Source organism: Schistocerca cancellata, chromosome 3 (assembly GCF_023864275.1).
Source record: "Schistocerca cancellata isolate TAMUIC-IGC-003103 chromosome 3, iqSchCanc2.1, whole genome shotgun sequence".
NCBI classification, from domain to species: domain Eukaryota; kingdom Metazoa; phylum Arthropoda; class Insecta; order Orthoptera; family Acrididae; genus Schistocerca; species Schistocerca cancellata.
The window spans coordinates 783,310,730-783,330,997 of NC_064628.1; the positions used below are offsets into that span (position 1 = coordinate 783,310,730).

Genomic DNA, 20,268 nt, shown 5'->3' on the forward strand with positions numbered 1-20,268 from the left:
TCAAACAGAGCTTGGATGGCTTGTTCAATTACAGCTCCCCATGCAGCTTCAACACGATACCACAGTTGATCAAGAGTAGTGACTGGCGTATTGTGATGAGCCAGTTGCTCGGCCACCATTGACCACACATTTTCAATTGGTGAGAGATCTGGAGAATGTGCTGACCAGGGAAGCAGTCGAACATTTTCTGTATCCAGAAAGGCCCGTACACGACCTGCAACATGCGGTCGTGCATTATCTTGCTGAAATGTAGGGTTTACAGGGATCACCTGAAAGGTAGAGCCACGGGTCGTAACACATATGAAACGTAACGTCCACTGTTCAAAGTGCCGTCAGTGCGAACAAGAGAGACGTGTAGCCAATGGCACCCCATACCATCACGCCGGGTGATACGCCAGTATGGCGATGACGAATACACGCTTCCAATGTGCGTTCACCGCGATGTCGCCAAACACGGCTGCGACCATCATGATGCTCTAAACAGAACCTGGATTCATCCGAAAAAATGACGTTTTTCATTCGTGCACCCAGGTTCGTCGTTGAGTACACCATCGCAGGCGCTCCTGTCTGTGATGCAGCGTCAAGGGTAACCGCAGCCGTGGTCTCCGAGCTGGTTGTCCGTGCTGCTGCAAACGTTGTCGAACTGTTCGTGCAGATGGTTGTTCTCTTGTAATCGTCCCCATCTGTTGACTCAGGGATCGAGACGTGGCTGCACGATCCGTTACAGCCATGCGGATAAGATACCTGTCATCTCGACTGCTAGTGATACGAGGCCGTTGGGATCCAGCACGGCGTTCCGTATTACCCTCCTGAGCCCACCGATTCCATAGTCTGCTAACAGTCATTGGATCTCGACCAACGCGAGCAGCAATGTCGCGATACGATAAACCGCAATCGCGATAGGCTACAATACGACCTTTATCAAAGTCGGAATCGTGATGGTACGCATTTCTCCTCTTTACACGAGGCATCACAACAACGTTTCACCAGGCAATGCCGGTCAACTGCTGTTTGTGTACGAGAAATCGGTTGGAAACTTTCCTCATGTCAGCACGTTGTAGGTGTCGCCACCGGCACCAACCTTGTGTGAATGCTCTGAAAAGCTAATAATTTGCATATCACAGCATCTTCTTCCTGTCGGTTAAATTTGGCGTCTGTAGCACGTCATCTTCGTGGTGTAGCAATTTTAATGGCCAGTAATGTAGTACATCAACGATTGGGAAAATTTCGTCTCTCATAAAGAATGAGACGAATGAATCTAAATTCTCAAAATAAACCAGACTAGTACTAATATACCAAGATTGGTGAAGTCTTCTCGGATTATCATCTGGCTCATGGCAGCGTGTTGTGGCAACGTTTCGACAAGTAGTCTAATCGTCATCATCAGGAGAAGAGTCGGGTCGTGTCCAGCTCATTCCCTTACAGCCGCTGGAACGCGGCTCTTCTGCTGAGGGCCAACATGTGGGCCACTTCCACGCCTCCAGACATACGTCACGCCAGTGATGCAGGGAACCCCCACCAGGGTGGATGAAGGTCCAGGCATAGGGTCTTCGTGCTGCTTATTTCGCCAGCTGACTCCGCCACTTTCTATCAGAACATTCCTGGTGTATTTTTGGTAACACAGCATCCCACACCAAGTTCAGCTGGAAACCACTGTCCCAGTTGACAACAGTGGTTAGCACACTGGACTCGCATTCGGGAGGACGACGGTTTAATCTCGCGTCCGGCCATCCTGATTTAGGTTTTCTGTGATTTCCCTAAATCGCTCCAGGCAAATGCCGGGATGGTTCCTTTGAAAGGGCACAGCCGACATCCTTCCCCAATGCGACGAGGCCGATGACCTTCCCCCAAACAACCCAACCCCCAGTTGACAAGATCGTCACATACTCTTCTTTTCACTGTCTCTTTGAAGACCGAATCCCAGAACTCATTTCCACGGCACAGCACCTTTCTCGAGCCTTAGCAAAAATACTTCAGGATGTGAAGCCAGTAGAGGCAGTATGCGGAAGAGATATGCAGCACCAGGACTCAACGCCCAGATCCCCTCCACTTCATCGCCCTCCACTCACTACATCCACCGACCGCGGTATCTCTTCTTAGGAACATGACTGTCCCACCCTTTGAGCCTCCGCCAAAGCAGCGTGCGGTCCAGTGGCTATAAAGGAACCTGACATGAACCTGAGACTACACCTGAAGATGATGGGTAGGAAACTTGTCGAAACGCTCTGACACCACAACTCGACTGGTAGCCCGAGAAGATTTCATCAATGAAATTAGCCGGCCAAGCCTGCATCACATTATAATACGTAGAGACCTTTGTACATGTTGTGTGCATTTGTAGATCTAGGAGCGCCATGTCATGTGTGGCTAGGGAAGTCAGTGTTACAAAGTGCTCAGTTGAAGCATAATTGTCGAAGTTGGAACCTGAAAGCAGATGTAAAATGCCAAAGAGCACAATATCTACATGTGACATACTTCCAAGGGGCAAAAGGATTATGAAAACTGGTGATATTGAGGCATGTGCAGTATATGCTGCTAGGGTAATGATGTGTAACTGGTGGCTAGAAGAGGGTAGCACGCACTAATGGACCACTCATTACTAACCATTGAAGGATAGCTCACAATAAACTAAAACTGCTAGCTGAAAATGATGATTGTATCCAGCCAGTTTTTTTCCGCCAGTATATATGTACTCCACTCAGTTTCTAATGGTCCCTCACAATTTTCAAAAGCCATGCATTCCATCTCGCGTATCATATTCCCCATTCTCCTCATCCACATGGAATATTTCCATAGAATCTAATATCCATCAAAATTACTCTCATAACACTTTCCTTTCTCGCATTAGCTATCAATCCTAGCTTGGTGCTAACACCAACACGCCCAACCTATTTAGCAGCTACACATGTTCCATATCCTCTTCCAGTGCAAACACACGATCTTTCCCTCCCAGACAACCAAATCTTCCGATCCTAAGACATTTACCTAATCACTCCTGTCCCCATATCCCACACCTTCCATCACTGGCTCTACCATAATACGCAACCAATTATTTCTTATTTTGTGGCAACTAGTTTCCACTATTTTGTCATCACCTGGCAGACTTTAAAGCTAAAAGCCGCATATGTGCACTTAGTGTAAATCACTTTGAGCTTCAAAGTCTGCCATCTGGCTACGAAATAGTGAAAATTAGTTGCCACGAAATTATGTTTTATAACTGTTTTTTGGTGATACACATATTGTAAATGAGTCTAACTCGTCCGCGATGTGGTTTTCCGTCACTTTGTTTGTTCTCGTCCCCCAGCAACTATTGGTAATACTTTTGGGGTTTTGGTTACAAATAGCTTGGAAGTACATTCTTCAGAAATACATCGAACCATTCCATGCGAGTGAGAGTCTAGGAGGGACGTTCAGTATGTAATGTAACACATTTAGCCGGCCGGTGTGGCCGTGCGGTTCTCGGCGCTTCAGTCTGTAACCGCGTGACCACTACGGTCGCAGGTTCGAATCCTGCCTCGGGCATGGATGTGTGTGATGTCCTTAGGTTTGTTAGGTTTAAGTAGTTCTATGTTCTAGGGGACTGATGACCACAGATATAAGTCCCAGAGTGCTCAGAGCCATTTGAACATTTTTTTTTTTTGCAACATATTTTTGTTTGAAAGCGGGTTGATTTTATTCAGGGTTCCAATACTCCAAGTTATTCCCCACTCTTTTGGCTATAAAATCATATTTTTCAACATAAACTCCGCTCAGTGCACTGGCCTTATGCCACCTTACTGGGAGAGCCTGTGCACTCGCGTGGTACGACTCTACTGGTAGACGTAGGGATCAAAATTTTGCTGTATCAATAAGCTCCCCATTACCCACGTACTGCTACCTGCACAGTACGTCCATTATTGGGCCAAAAGATGGAAGACAGAAGTTGAAAGATACGGGCTGTAGGTTGGACGAGGAAGAACAGTCCAATGAAGTCTTGTGAGCTTCTCTCGGGTGCACAGACTTGTTTGAGGCTGTGAGTTGTCATAAAGAAAACCGTTTGCGTTTTTTGGCGACGAACAGGCTGAAGTCTTTTCTTCAATTTTGTGAAGGTAACGCAAACCGAGTTGATCGTTGCACCATGAGCAAGGAAATAAACAGAATAACCTTTTCAGAGTCCCAGAAGACCGTTGCCATGACTTTACCGGCTGAGGGCGTGGCTTCGAACTTTATCTTCGAAGGAGAGGTGGTGTGGCACCATTTCCGTTTTGTTTCCGGTTCGAAGCGATGAACCCATGTTTCATCGCCTGTGACGATGTCCGGGAAAAATTTGCTACGATCTGCCTCGCAACGCGCAAGCAATTCCGCACAAATGTTCCTGTCTGTTTATGGTCTTCTGTTAGGTGGTGAAGAACCCAACGGGCATACACATTTGAGAACCCCAAGTGGTGGGCGAGTGTGTCAGCACTACAGACGGAGACGTCCAATTGAGCAGTGAGGTGACTGATTGTGATCTATCGATAGCCTCGATGGAGAGTGTCTGCTCGTTTCAACATTGCAGGAGTCAAAGCTGTATACGACCGGCCGGCACGTGGGAGATGGGACAGGTTTGCATGATCTTGTTGCGATGATGACAGACGCCTTGCCCAATGACTCACAGTGCTTTCGTTCACTGCCAGGTCCCCGTAGACATTCTGCAAACGCCTATGAATATCTGCGATGCTCTGGTTTTCCGAAAAAACAAACTCAATGACAGGTCTCTGCTTGGAACGCACCTCCAATACAGACGCCATTTTGAAAGCTATGTGTAGCACTGCCACCTATCTTAACTTACTAAAACTATAGGGTCTGAAGCGGGAATATTCCGCGATGTTCCACAAGAAATTCGAAATTTTTTCAACCGAGAGTGGCCGAGAAAAACAGTGTGTTGCATCACTTAGTGTGCCCCCCCCCCCCAATAAATAATTTACAGGAACGCTTCTGGGTGACGTCGACAACGGCCGATATTTCGACAAGAGTTCCCCCTGTCATTTTCGAGGCATAACTGCGGCAGGTAATCCTGTCCAAGGGAATTTAAAACCCCTGTTTGCGGAGAAACTGCGGAAAGATTACACACACACACACACACACACACACACACACACACACACACACACACACAATGTAAACACTAGCGCCATCACTAATTAAAGATGACCGATGTCAGGAGTTATCGACAGTGAAATTATTGCATAAACGCACTTTGGTGCCACATCTGTATTATCACCACTCACCCACTGCACAGCTGGTCGATAGGGCCGCGCATGTCTGATCTGTTTTTCACTATGGCCCTTCTTACGAAAGGTGAGTTTGTTTGCGTGACCATCCTCCACAGCAAGCACAGAAATATATGTTTTGTAAATAATAACCACCTATTCTTGCTAAACTATATTTTATTTATTCCAGATGCGTTTCCCTTTTTCACTTTAAGGCATCGTCAGTGTGATCTAGGATGATACAGGCAGTAATAATAATAATAATAATAATAATAATAATAATAATAGCTATAGTAATACTGTGTGCATGACTATAGCACCCACGTGCAGTTATTATTGTGTTGTGCCATCACTTTTCTTGTTTATCTGTTGCAATGTTAGCAACGAACCAATTTCTGGTGCATTGCAGGAACTACCTACTACTCACAAAAGACACTTTAATGAGATATTGAGCATTTGACACTTTCATGAGATATTTAGCTATATATGCATGTATGAATCAGTTTTTCTGTCATACATTCATGGCACAAAGTACGTGTGTAGCGGGGGAACTATGTGAAGAAGATGATGTTGATAGATTCATTTCGAAAGCTATGTTATTGTTAACGCATGTAATCAATATTGGAGTATTTAAAAACTGTGATAGTAGTAATCATCTTTTATTCTTTCGCTTTTGTCTTTGTCCCACAAGTTGCAGCGTCGGCAAGGCTACAAACGGATGTGGCATGATTAGTTGAAAGGGGTGCCTGGATGCCCCTCCTGCCGCCACCCTGCACCCCCTGAGACATAATCAGTGTACCCCAGCTGTCTGCGTCTAGTGTAAAGCATAAAATAGTGAGAACGTGTTTCAAATGTCTGCAAGTCGTGTAACTGAGGCGGGACGCGGGTACCAGCCTGGTATTCACCTAGTGGGATGTGGAAAACCGCCTGAAAACCATATCCAGGCTGGCCAGCACTGCGGCCCTCGTCGTTAATCCGCCGGGCGGATTCGATCCGGGGCCGGCGCGCCTACCCAAGTCCAGGAAGCAGGCGTATTAGCGCTCTCGGCTAACCTGGCGGGTGAAATAGTAATCATCTCTCAAAAATAGTTAAGAGTCATAGCTGAAGCTCAATCGAACCCTTCTGGATTGTTCCCCCTCCTCAGAAAATTTCATTTTATATCTCAGGGGTAGTTACTCCCAGCTTTGGAAGACCTACTAACAATGACACACAATGAGTGCTAGGATGGCCATCCCACTAACAAACAGTGTTCTGTTATTATTTTTATGCGTTGAAAAGGTACGAAATCGACTGAAACTTATAGTAGAATGAAGATCCATGTCTGTCGCGGCAACAAATTCTGCAAATGGAGTCGGAGGTTCGTAAAAAGTGTTACGTCTGTGGGTGTTGCTTAAGGCACATCGGTCTATTACCTCAGAAAACGGTAGAGTCGTTAAAGCCATTGTGAAGGAAAACAGCAGCGTGACGTTTGATAGCATTACACCAACAAGAAGTTCCGTTCTGAAGAAGATGGGGCACGAGAATTAAAGCTCGTTCCAAGCGCTGACCATCACTGAACACAGCTGTATCATTTTGAGAAATCGTACAGCTTTGTGCCTCATGTGCAGAATAAACAATATTTAAAACCTGTTTACGGTTTTAATGTGACTCACCTTAGTCCAGTAGTGATCAGTCTACGGACCCTGCCTTACGTTTGTTGTGGTGCTTACTTGATGATGTTGGTCTGTTTCAGCTGACACCCTTTGAGTCACCCGCAGCCTGCGAGAGAGTTCAGAAGTTGAAATGACTTGCTTGCCGCATGCCATTCGGATGAATGGGTGAGCTCTATTCGTCAGACGAGTCACTCAGTGGATGTGCGTGTGAGAGGGGAGTTTCACGCGTATGATGCCGTTGCGCCACCGTGCATGGTACCCACTGAATGGGCTGCGATAAACGGATGCATAGCGTGTCGCATGTTAGAAAAAGGCAAAAAGGTTACACCTCCTACGCATGTCGAGAAACATACTACAGGTAGTCGGTATCACAACTTTTACATTTTTAAGGAGGGCGAACTGGTTTGGTTAGCACACTGGGGTCGCATTCGGGAGGACGACGGTTCAAATCCAAGTCCGGCCATCCAGATTTAGGTTTTCCGTGATTTCCCTAAATCGCTTCAGGTAAATGCCGGGATGGTTCTTTTGAAAGGGCACGGACGATTTCCTTCCCCCTTCTTGACAAAATCCGACCTTGTGCTCCGTCTCAAATGTCCTTGATGCCAACGGGACGTTAACACTAATCTACCTCTCTTCTTTCGAAACGACAGCTAGCCTAACCATCTAGTATGGGAGTGTACTCTTACCTGGAGGAGAGGGTATCTAGGAACATACGACATTTACACCTCAGAGTTTAAATCTAGTGACTGATTTTAGAATCAAGTGAAGAAATCCGCTATAGAAACCGCTATAAGCAGATTCCGGCATTTTCTTCTGTTTTTGTTGTTGTGAGACATGAGATTGTGTTTTGCGCGGCATTTGTAAATATTCCGCTTTCTGCATATTTAAGTGTTGTTCAATACGTTATAACTATTTGGAGGATAATATTAATTCTTCAGTTACAGAATAATATGGTGAGTATGGCGAGTGAGTGGTAATGATATTGCGGGAACTGGCAGAGGCCTAGAAGACCTAAGTCGATGCCTCGTGATGGCTGGGTGTTGTGTGCTGTCCTTAGGTTAGTTAGGTTTAAGTAGTTCTAAGTTCTAGGGGACTGATGACCATAGATGTTAAGTCCCATTAGTGCTCAGAGCCATTTGAACCATTTTTGAACCTAAGTCGAAACAATACTGAGATCCTTAGAAAAACCAGTTATGACACAACTATTCTACGTTGTATGCAAGATATATCAAGTGAGCGAAATACCCTCAGACTTTAATAAGAAGAATGTGATAATTTCTATTCCAAAGAATATAAGTGCTGTCAGTATATGAATGTTATCCAGCAATCAGATTAATTAGTCATCGGTTCAAAATAATAACACGAACTTTTTACAGGAGAATGGAAAAACCGATAGAAGCCGATCTTGGGGAAGATCAGTTCGGTTTTCGAGATATATAGGAAAATGCGAGACCATACTGACCCTACGACTTATCTTAGGAGATAGAGGAAATTTTTGAAATTATGTGGGAACACAGGAAACGAAAAGTTGTAAATACTATGTACAGAAAACAGACGGAAATTTTGAGTCGAATGGCGTGAAAGGGAAGAAGTAGATGGGAAGGGAATGAGACAGTGTTCTAACCTATCCCCCGAAGTTATTCAGTAAAGGACTAATAAAGGAAACCAAGGAAAGATTGGAAAGGGAACTGAAGTTGGATTTGGAAAAGGAATTAAAATTCAGGGATAAGAAACAAATGGCACTGTAATTGTGCCAGGGACAGCAAAGCACTTGGAGGAACAATTGAACGGAGCAAATAGTATCTTGCACCGTAAAAAAAAAAGAGATTTGAATTTAGCCGATCTGAAACAAGTGATGCTGATAGAATTTGATTAGGAGATGAGATACTAAAAGTAGTCGACGAGTTTTACTATTTAGGTAGCAAAATAACTGACGATCGCCGAAGTAAGGGCGTATGAAATACAGGTGGGCAATAGCAACAAAAGTGTTTCTGAAAAATAGAAGCCTCGTACGGAAGTGATAGGCGGTCGATAAAAAGTTGAGACAAGAAGAGCATAGAAGTTTTTGAAATGTGGTGCTACAGAAGAATTTTGAAAATTAGTTGGATGGAGAGAATAAAAACTGAAGATGTACTGAATGGAATTGGGAGAAAAAAGAAATTTGTATCACAACTTGCCTAAAAGAAGAGATCGATTGATAGGACACATCCTGAGGTATCAAGGAATCGTCAGTTTCATAACAGAAGGAAGGGTCAGGAGAAAGGGGGTAAAATTGTAGAGAGAGATCAAGATCTGTACAGGGTGGTGAGAAACAGACGGAAAAGCTTGTAAGGGCGTTGCAGCGGAGGTTGTGCTGAGAAATGATTGTTCAGAAGAAAATTCGACACGTTGCGCCGTTTCCGGGTTATTCGGCATTGAAGTTAGACAACCTGGTCGCGGAAATTAAGGCAGCTTGCCAGAGGCAGTGTCAAATGGTTCAAATGGCTCTGAGGACTATGGGACTTAACATCTATGGTCATCAGTCCCTTAGAACTTAGAACTACTTAAACCTAACTAACCCTAGGACATCACACAACACACAGTCATCACGAGGCAGAGAAAATCCCTGACCCCGCCGGGAAGAGGCAGTGTCACCAAACTTATTCTTCGTTCGGTTTCCTAAAACCGAACAAAAGCAGTTTTTGCTCGCCTAGATTAGATTTATGATTTCCGAAAAGGCAAATTTTAGCAGGTAATGATCATTCAAACAAGTGGTAACTCACGGATCCAAAGATGTCTGTGCATCACCTCATTTTAGCACGAGCAAGTTCTTTATTTGTGCGCGCTATGACCTGATTGCAATTTTTGCTCAGCACAACCTCCCCTGCAACTCCCCAATATGCTTTTCGGGCTGCTTATGACCGCCCTGTAGACAGCTAGTAGGTTCAATGGGATGCAGCATGCAGTAGCTATTCACTGAGGAAAGAGCTCGCGCAGGAAAGCGTGGATAGGTGCATCGAACCAGTCTTCATACTGAAGATTACATCAACATGAAGAGGAAAATCTGGTCGCGCAATACACTATTTCAAAACTGCGTTGATTGCGTACCTCCCTACAGCATAAGGCGACTATCGAAATCTCATTACAACATCATTACGTAGGATCCTTACCGTGCCGAGAGACACGGTGATCATACATCAATGATCTATCATAGTCTCAAAGTAACCCAACTCGAATTAAATGCTTCAATGGATCATTTGGCACGAAATGTGGTCGTAAGCAGATCAGTATCACCGTTGACTCGAAAACTACAAGTTAATCGCTGTTGGATAAAAGTAGCCCTTTCAAGTGGAGGTCTACGTGGGCCCTACCTAATTCATCTACGTCTACATGATTACTCTGCTATTCAGAATAAAGCGCCTGGCAGAGGGTTCAGTGAACCTCCTTCATGCTGTCTCTCCACCGTTCCACTCTCTAACGGCGCACAGGAAAAACGAGCACTTAAATTTTTCTGTGCGAGCCCCCATTTCTCTTATTTTATCGTGATGATCATTTCTCCCTATGTAGGTGGGTGACAAGAGAAGAAAACTGAGGAGAGAACTGGTGATTGAAATTTCATGAGAAGATCCCGTCGCATAGAAAAACGCCTTTGTTGTAATTATTGCCACTCCAATTCACGTATCATGTCTGTGACACTATCTCCCCTATTTCACGATACTACAAAGCGAGCTGCCCTTCTTTGTACTTTTTCGATGTCATCCGTCAGTCCCACCTGATGCGGATCCCACACCGCGCAGGAATACTCCAGAATAGGCCGGACAAGCGTTGTGTAAGCAGTTTCTTTAGTAGACCTGTTGCACCTTCTAAGTGTTCTCCCAATAAATCGCAATCTTTGGTTTGCTCTACCCACATCATTATCTATGTGATCGTTCCAATTTAGGTTATTTGTATTTGTAATTCCTAAGTATTTGGTTGAATTTACAGCTTTCAGATTTGTGTGACTCGAATCGAAACTTAGTGGATTTCCTTTATTACTCATGTGAGTAACTTTACACTTTTCTTTATTCAAGGTCAGTTGCCACTTTTGGCACCATACAGGTATCTTATCTAAATCATATTGCAATTAGTTTTGGTCATCTGATGACTTTACAAGACCATAAATGACAGCATCATCTGCAGACGGTCTAAGACGGCTACTCAGATTGTCTCCTATGTCGTTAATATAGATCAGGAACAATAGAGGGCCTATAACACTTCCTTGGGGGAACGCCGGATTTTACTTCTGTTTTACTCGATGGACTTCCGTCTATTACTACGAACTGTGACCTTTCTGACAGGAAATCACGAATGCAGTCGCACGATTGAGGTGATATTCTGTAAGTACGCAGTTTGGTTAGAAGACGCTTGTGAGGAACGGTGTTGAAAGCCTTCTGGAAATCTAAAAATATGGAATCAGCTTGACATGTCTGTCGATAGCACTCATTACTTCATGAGTATAAAGTGCTAGTTGTGTTTCGCAAGAACGATATTTTCTGAACCCGTGCTGACTATGTGTCAATAAATCGTTTTCTTCGAGGTACTTCATAATGTTAGATTACAGTATATGTTCCAAAACCCTACTCCAAATCGACGTTAGTGATATGGGCCTGTAATTCAGCGGATTACTCCTACTTCCCTTTTTGGGTATTAGTGTGGCTTGAACAATTTTCCAGTCTTAAGGTACGGATCTTTCTGTGAGCGAGAGGTTATATATGCTAAATATGAAGCTATTGTATCAACATACTCTGAGAGGAGCCTGAAAGGTATACAATCTGGACCAGAAGCCTTGCATTATTTAAGTGAGTTAAGCTGCTTTGCGACACCGAGAATATTTACTTCTATGTCTCTCATCTTGGCAGTTTTCTTGATTGGAATTCAGGAATATTTACTTCGTCTTTTTTGGTGAAGGAGTTTCGGAAAACCGTGTTTAATAACTCTGCTTTAGTAACTCTCTTATCAGTGACTTCACCGTTGTTATCGCGCATTGAAGGTATTGATTGAGCCTTGTCACTGGTATGCTTTATGTGTGACCACAATCTCTTTGGGTTTTCTTGCCAGATAACGAGACAGAGTTTCATTATGGAAATTATTAAAAGCATCTCGCATTGAAGTACGCGCTATATTTCGAACTTCTGTAAAACTTTGCCAGCCTTGGGGATTTTGCGTTCTTTTAAATTCGGCATGCTTTTTTCGCTCCTTCTGCAACAGCGGTCTGACCCGTTTGGTGTGCTATGGGGGATCAGTACCATTACTTATTAATTTACACTCCTGGAAATGGAAAAAAGAACACATTGACACCGGTGTGTCAGACCCACCATACTTGCTCCGGACACTGCGAGAGGGCTGTACAAGCAATGATCACATGCACGGCACAGCGGACACACCAGGAACCGCGGTGTTGGCCATCGAATGGCGCTAGCTGCGCAGCATTTGTGCACCGGCGCCGTCAGTGTCAGCCAGTTTGCCGTGGCATACGGAGCTCCATCGCAGTCTTTAACACTGGTAGCATGCCGCGACAGCGTGGACGTGAACCGTATGTGCAGTTGACGGACTTTGAGCGAGGGCGTATAGTAGGCATGCGGGAGGCCGGGTGGACGTACCGCCGAATTGCTCAACACGTGGGGCGTGAGGTCTCCACAGTACATCGATGTTGTCGCCAGTGGTCGGCGGAAGGTGCACGTGCCCGTCGACCTGGGACCGGACCGCAGCGACGCACGGATGCACGCCAAGACCGTAGGATCCTACGCAGTGCCGTAGGGGACCGCACCGCCACTTCCCAGCAAATTAGGGACACTGTTGCTCCTGGGGTATCGGCGAGGACCATTCGCAACCGTCTCCATGAAGCTGGGCTACGGTCCCGCACACCGTTAGGCCGTCTTCCGCTCACGCCCCAACATCGTGCAGCCCGCCTCCAGTGGTGTCGCGACAGGCGTGAATGGAGGGACGAATGGAGACGTGTCGTCTTCAGCGATGAGAGTCGCTTCTGCCTTGGTGCCAATGATGGTCGTATGCGCGTTTGGCGCCGTGCAGGTGAGCGCCACAATCAGGACTGCATACGACCGAGGCACACAGGGCCAACACCCGGCATCATGGTGTGGGGAGCGATCTCCTACACTGGCCGTACACCACTGGTGATCGTCGAGGGGACACTGAATAGTGCACGGTACATCCAAACCGTCATCGAACCCATCGTTCTACCATTCCTAGACCGGCAAGGGAACTTGCTGTTCCAACAGGACAATGCACGTCCGCATGTATCCCGTGCCACCCAACGTGCTCTAGAAGGTGTAAGTCAACTACCCTGGCCAGCAAGATCTCCGGATCTGTCCCCCATTGAGCATGTTTGGGACTGGATGAAGCGTCGTCTCACGCGGTCTGCACGTCCAGCACGAACGCTGGTCCAACTGAGGCGCCAGGTGGAAATGGCATGGCAAGCCGTTCCACAGGACTACATCCAGCATCTCTACGATCGTCTCCATGGGAGAATAGCAGCCTGCATTGCTGCGAAAGGTGGATATACACTGTACTAGTGCCGACATTGTGCATGCTCTGTTGCCTGTGTCTATGTGCCTGTGGTTCTGTCAGTGTGATCATGTGATGTATCTGACCCCAGGAATGTGTCAATAAAGTTTCCCCTTCCTGGGACAATGAATTCACGGTGTTCTTATTTCAATTTCCAGGAGTGTATATGGTATCTATCTCTCAATTGCTGTCGATACTATATCTTTGAAATCATTCCACAACTTTTCTACGCTTACATGACAAGATCTGAAGGAGTGAAGAATGTCTCTTAAAACGGCGTTAAGAGCATTTTTATCAGCTTTTGTAAATAGAAATACATTGCGTTTCTTTTTGATGGTTGTAGGTGTTACGGCATTCAGCCTAGCAGCAACTGCCTTGTGGTCGCTAATCCCTGTATTCGTCACGATGATCACTGTTCATATGTCTCTGTCCGAAAATAAGAGGAGAGTCTTACGTCTCATCAGTATAATCATCAGAGACGGAGACAATAGGAATAGGGAAGGACAGAAGGTGGGAATTTAACACTGACGATGTCATTAGAGAAAGAGCACAAAGTCTGATAGGAAAGGATGGGTAGGAACTAGTCGTATTCTATTCAAAGAAACCATTTGCGTATGTTCGTCAGGCAACGACTATTAAGCCATGGGATGCTCAATTCTAGATGGTTGGACGGGGATTTGAACGGCCGTGCTCCCGACTACGATTACAGTGCCTGACCACTTGTCAGCTCGCTCGGTGTTTGGAGAAAGAAGAGGAAGGAAAAACTTCCATGGAGGATTAAACTGACTCATCCCAGTATTCGACTGAAAGCACTTACGAAAACTTCGCTAAACATACGTCTTAATGACTGCATTAGACTCTGTACCCCGCTCTCCTAAATGACTGTTTAGTGTCTTAAACACAGCAGAACCTACAAAAGCACTCCGTCTTCAGGCCAAAAGTGGCCTACCGGGACCATCCGACCGCCGTGTCATCCTCAGAGGAGGATGCGGATAGGAGGGGCGTGTGGTCAGCACACCACACTCCGGGCCGTTATGATGGGATTCTTGACCGATGCCGCTACTATTCGGTCGAGTAGCTCCTCAGTTGGCATCACGAGGCTGAGGGCACCCCGAAAAATGGCAACAGCTCATGGTGGCCGGGAGGGTCACCCATCCAAGTGCCGGCCACGCCCGACAGCGCTTAGGCCGGTAGTACACTGTCAAATGTCTTTGTCAAAGATTTTATCAAAGACGTGATCAAATATTCCGTCAAATATATTTGACAAAGATCTTTGACGTAGCGCTAGAAGGGGTATTACACTGTCATCATATTTTTCGTCAAAGTTCAAGATGGCTGACAACAACAACTTGTTATTAACCGCAGCAGTTGCATGTACCACAATTGCACTGTGTGCACATGCGGAAGAGAAGTGGGGGAAAAAATGGAACATACCTGGTTGAAGCCGTTGGTTTTACGACGACACGATAAAAGCATTCAACAAAACTTGTTACGTGAGCTTATAGTGGAGGACCTCAAGTCGTACATAAATTACTTAAGAATGGATGAGCATACATTTGTGTATGTGCTCAGTGAAGTGTATCCTCACATGACAAAGCACAATATTCACTTAAGAACTGCTACATCTGCAGAAGACAGGCTCACTATAACACTCCGATTCATTGCTACAGGAGATGGTTAGGTTAGGTTAGGTTAGGTTAGGTTACGTCAGGTCAGATCAGGTCAGGTCTCCAATCTTCTTAATCCATTTTTGTATTCAGGGTGCCTCACGTTGTAAAGCGCCTCATCACCTTCATACATCTCTATTAATTTTGTAGTTGTCGGCACACATCAGTTATATTTACCGGCAATGTTTGTAAAAACACTACAGACGACAGAATGCGGCAGCGAAGCTAGAGCTCCATGTGGTAACATGTCACATTGCAGTGAACAGAAGACAAGTGACTTCGTTGATCAAATCTACAGTGAGGCCCTAGATTTGATGAAATATTAGACGACATTTGACAAAGTTCCCTATTACACCATCAAATATCTTCGGAGGTAAGTGTCTTTAAATGCGGACAAATATTAGTGCTCCTGTGTTGCGTGCTTCCGCAACCAAGATATCCAAAGTACGAGGCGAGTTTTTTAAGTAAGTACCGTTTTAAAATTTAAAAAAGACGTGCTAAGATATCGCACTAATTATATTTTTACATAAAATCCTGTACCTTAATCTACTTTTCTACATAATTTCCGTCAATATTGAGGCACTTGTCGTAACGTTGTAGCAGTTTTCGAATACCCTCCTCATAGAAGTCTGTCGCCTGACTTGTTAACCACTGCATCACCACTGTTTTGACTTCGTGATTATCTTGAAGACGCTGACCACCCAGTGCAGGAACAGATGGTAGTCACTGGGCGCAAGATCGGGGCTGTACGGAGGATGATCTAGAGTTTCCCATCGAAAAGATGTGATGAGATCTTTGGTCTGATTCGCCACATGCGGATGGGCATTGTCTTGCAGCAAAACGACGCCCTTGCTCAACTTCCATGGACTGTTGCTTTGATTCTGCTGTGACGTAGGCCACCCATGTTTCATCGCCCGTAACAGTTTGGCTTAACAAATAATCACCGTCGTTGTGGTACCGCTCAAGGAAAGTCAATGCACTGTCTAAACGATTTGGTTTTGTGCACATCCGTCAACATTTTCGGTACCCAACGTGAGCACAATTTTCGGTAATTCAAGTGCTCCGTCACAATGCCCTACAAAACACTACGAGAAACATTAGGAAAGTCATCCCGCAAGGAGGAAATCGTAAAGCGTTTGTTTTCTCTCACCTTATTGTCCACTTCCTGCACCAAACTTTCATTAACAACTGAAGGACGCCCACTCCGTTGTTCATCATGCACATTTGTGCGGCCATCTTTAAATGCTCTCACCCACTTTCTTACCATTCCATCACTCATAATGTTTTCTGCGTAAACTGCACAGATCTCACGATGAATATCGATCGCTTTTAGGCCTTTAGCACTAAGAAATCGTATAAAAGCCCGTACTTCACAGTCGGCAGGACTCAGCGATTATCGGAGACATCTGAAACATTCAGTACACAACGTAAAAAAGGAAGAATCAGACTGTAATGGCGTCAGTGCGTAGATTACGGTACAGGCTTTCATGTAAAAATAAAATTATTGAGATATCTTGGCACGTTTTGTTTTTTTAATTTCAAAACAGCACTTACTTAAAAAACACGCCTCGTATCTGGTGTTTCTAGAGGCACCATATGAAAAATTTATACCGCACGCAGGGAAAGCGGGAAACCATCATCCGCTAAGACACAACGCGGGCGAAAATGGGTGTTGAGTGATCGCGACAGGCGGTCAGTGAAGAGGATTGTGACTAAAAATAAGTGGGCAACAGATAAAAAATGCACTGCAGAACTGAAAGTCGCACTCGTGAACCCTTTTAGAACCAAAAGATACGAAGGTAGCTCCAGAAGCCGGGTCCATGCCATGCTACAGTGTTTGTTTCCTAACGACGGCGCTGTTTTCCGAGACGACACTAACTCTGAAACTTCATGAGAGATTAAATCTGTGTGCCGGACCGAGACTCCAACTCGGGACCTTTGCCTTTCGCGGGTTAACTTCTTCCAGGAGTGCTAGTTCTGCATGGTTCGCAGAAGAGCTTCTGTGAAGTTTGGAAGGTAGAAGACGAGGTACTGGCAGAAGTAAAGCTGTGAGGACGGGTCGTGAGTCGTGCCTGGATAGCTCAGTTGGTAGAAAACTTGCCCGCGAAAGGCAAAGGTCCCGAGTTCGAGTCTCGGTCCGGCACACAGATATAATCTGTCAGGAAGTTTCATATCAGCGTACACTCCGCTGCAGAGTGAAAATCTCACTCTGGATACTGTTCGCACAGCTCGCTTCGTCCAGGATTGTTTTTGTGAACACGGGGACGAATTGTAACACCTGCACCGGCCGCACCAGTCAGTAAACCTCAGTGTTACTGGCCCTTTTGCGGTTTATTTTGGAGAGAAGGGTGCTTGATCGCTGTTCACCTCCACCATCGTTACCTGAACTTGGCACTATCTTGCAGGAAGAATTGTACAACATTCCACTGAAAGCGGTGCAGTACTTATATTTGTACATTCCGAGATGACCGCAAGCTGGTTTTGAATGCCAACTAGTTTCCTACATCTTGTGTTTTTGGTGTTTCCGTACCCCATATACAGGGTGCTCCATTGATTCTGACCGGGCCAAATATCTCACGAAATAAGCATCAAACGAAAAAACTACAAAGAATGAAACTCGTCTAGCTTGAAGGGGGAAACCAGATGGCGCTATGTTTGGCCGGTTAGATGGCGCTGTCATAGGTCAAAGAGATATCAACTGCGTTTTTTAAATGGGAACCGCCATTTTTAATTACATATTCATGTAGTACGTAAAGAAATATGAATGTTTTAGTTGGACCACTTCGGTATTTGCTTCGTGTGAAAACGGACCGTTTACCAATTGCAGAAAAGGTCGATTTGTGTTGATCTATGGCTATTGTGATCAAAATGCCCAACGGGCGTGAGCTATGTATGCTGCTCGGTATCCTGGACGACATCATCCAAATGTCCGGATAGTTACGTTATTTAAGGAAACACGAAGTGTTCAGCCACATATAAAACGTCAACCACGACCTGCAACAAATGATGATGCCCAAGTAGGCGTTTTACCTGCTGTCGCGGCTAATCCGCACATCAGTAGCAGACAAATTGCGCGAGAATCGGGAATCTCAAAAACGTCGGTGTTGAGAATGGTACATCAACATCGACTGCACCCGTACCATATTTCTATGCACCAGGAATTGCATGGCGACGACTTTGAACGTCGTGTTCAGTTCTGTCACTGGGCACCAGAGAAATTACGTGACGGTGACAGATTTTTTGCACGCGTTCTATTTAGCGACGAAGCGTCATTCACCAACAGCGGTAACGTAGACCGGCATAATATGTACTATTGGGCAACGGAAAATCCACGATGGCTGCGACAAATGGAACATCAGCGACCTTGGTGGGTTAATGGATGGTGCGGCACTATGGCAGGAAGGATATTTGGCCCCCATTTTATCGATGGCTATCTAAAGGGTGCAATGGATGCTGATTTCCTACGTAATGGGTTGGGTTGGGTTGTTTCGGGGGAAGAGACCAAACTGCGAGGTAATCGGTCTCATCGGTTTAGGGAAGGACGGGGAAGGAAGTCGGCCGTGCCCTTTCAAAGGAACTATCCCGGCGTTTGTCTGGAGCGATTTAGGGAAATCACGGAAAACCTAAATCAGGATGGCCGGACGCAGGATTGATCGGTCGTCCTCCAGAATGCGAGTCCAGTGTGCTAACCACTGCCCCGTCTCGCTCGGTCCCTACGTAATGTTCTACCGATGTTACTACAAGATGTTTCACTGCATGACAGAATGGCGATGTACTTCCAACGTCCAGCATGATGGATGTCCGGTACGTAGCTCGCGTGCGGTTGAAGCGGTACTGAATAGGATATTTCATGACAGGTGTATTGGTCGTCGAAGCACCATACCATGGCCCGCACGTTCACCGGATCTGACGTCCCCGGATTTCTTTCTGTGGTGAAAGTTGAAGGATATTTGCTATCGTGATCCACCGACAACGCCTGACAACATGCGTCAGCGCATTGTCAATGCATGTGCGAACACTACGGAAGGCGAACTACTCGCTGTTGAGAGGAATGTCTTTACACGTATTGCCAAATGCACTGAGGTTGACGGACGTCATTTTGAGCGTTTATTGCATTAATGTGGTATTTACAGGTAATAACGCTGTAACAGCATGCGTTCTCAGAAATGATAAGTTCACAAAGGTACATGTATCACATTGGAACAACCGAAATTAAATGTTCAAACGTACCTACGTTCTGTAATTTAATTTAAAAAACCTATCTGTTACCCACTGTTCGTCTAAAATTGTGAGGCATATGTTTGTGATTATTACAGCGCCACCTATCACAAAGCAAAAAAAGTGGTCCAACTAAAACATTCATATTTCTTTACGTACTACACGAATATGTAGTAAAAAATTGGGGTTCCTATTTAAAAAAAACGCAGTTGATATCCGTTTGACCTATGGCAGTGCCATCTATCGGGCCAACCATACCGCTATCTGGTTTCCCCCTTCAAGCTAGACAAGTTTCGTTCTTTGTAGTCTTTTCTTTTGTCGCTTATTTCGGGAGATATTTGGCCGGGTCACTATCAATGGACCACGCTGTATATCCTGATAACTGCATGAGACTCTGCACATCGCTCTTCCCAAATGGTTGTTTAATGTATTAAGCGTTGCAGCACCTATCTCTGTAACATTAAAATAGAATGCTCCTGTTAGCATAGTGTAGAACTGCGCATCAGATCTCTTGCTGTTGTTAAATTTTCTAACTTCCTAATAAGATCAGTCATATTTTCCTTTCATAGTGAAGATATCCGCAACGGCTGTTTCTATAAATAGGTATGTGTCAGTAATTCGTGACGTATTCTTGTGTACACGGCATGAAGTGTGTCTGACAGCAGATGAGTCTCAATCCTACCAATTTAGCCGTAGAAAACATTAGTGCTCCAACTAAAGGTCTCTTTCATATTCTACGTGTGTTAGTTCGTGGTTGTCTCGTCTGTGGGATTAACCATTTCCTTTGAGTAGACATGGGATTTTCCCAAGGTCTGTTTCCTTCTTGTTTCTAATTTCTGTGACACGTATTCATAAAAAGAAATTCTGCGGCATACAGTGCGTCGATCGTTTACCTTTTCAGTAATGTCGAATCTTGGCATTAATGGATACTGCTATATTAATTTCTTCCTAGAGACTTTT

At 45.1% G+C, this 20,268-nt stretch overlaps 1 protein-coding gene across 1 annotated transcript in view; it reads left to right on the forward strand.

Moving 5' to 3' along the window:
- LOC126176564 (uncharacterized) overlaps nt 1–20,268 on the forward strand; it is a 366,332-nt gene that overhangs the window by 178,462 nt on the left and 167,602 nt on the right. The window lies entirely within an intron of this gene.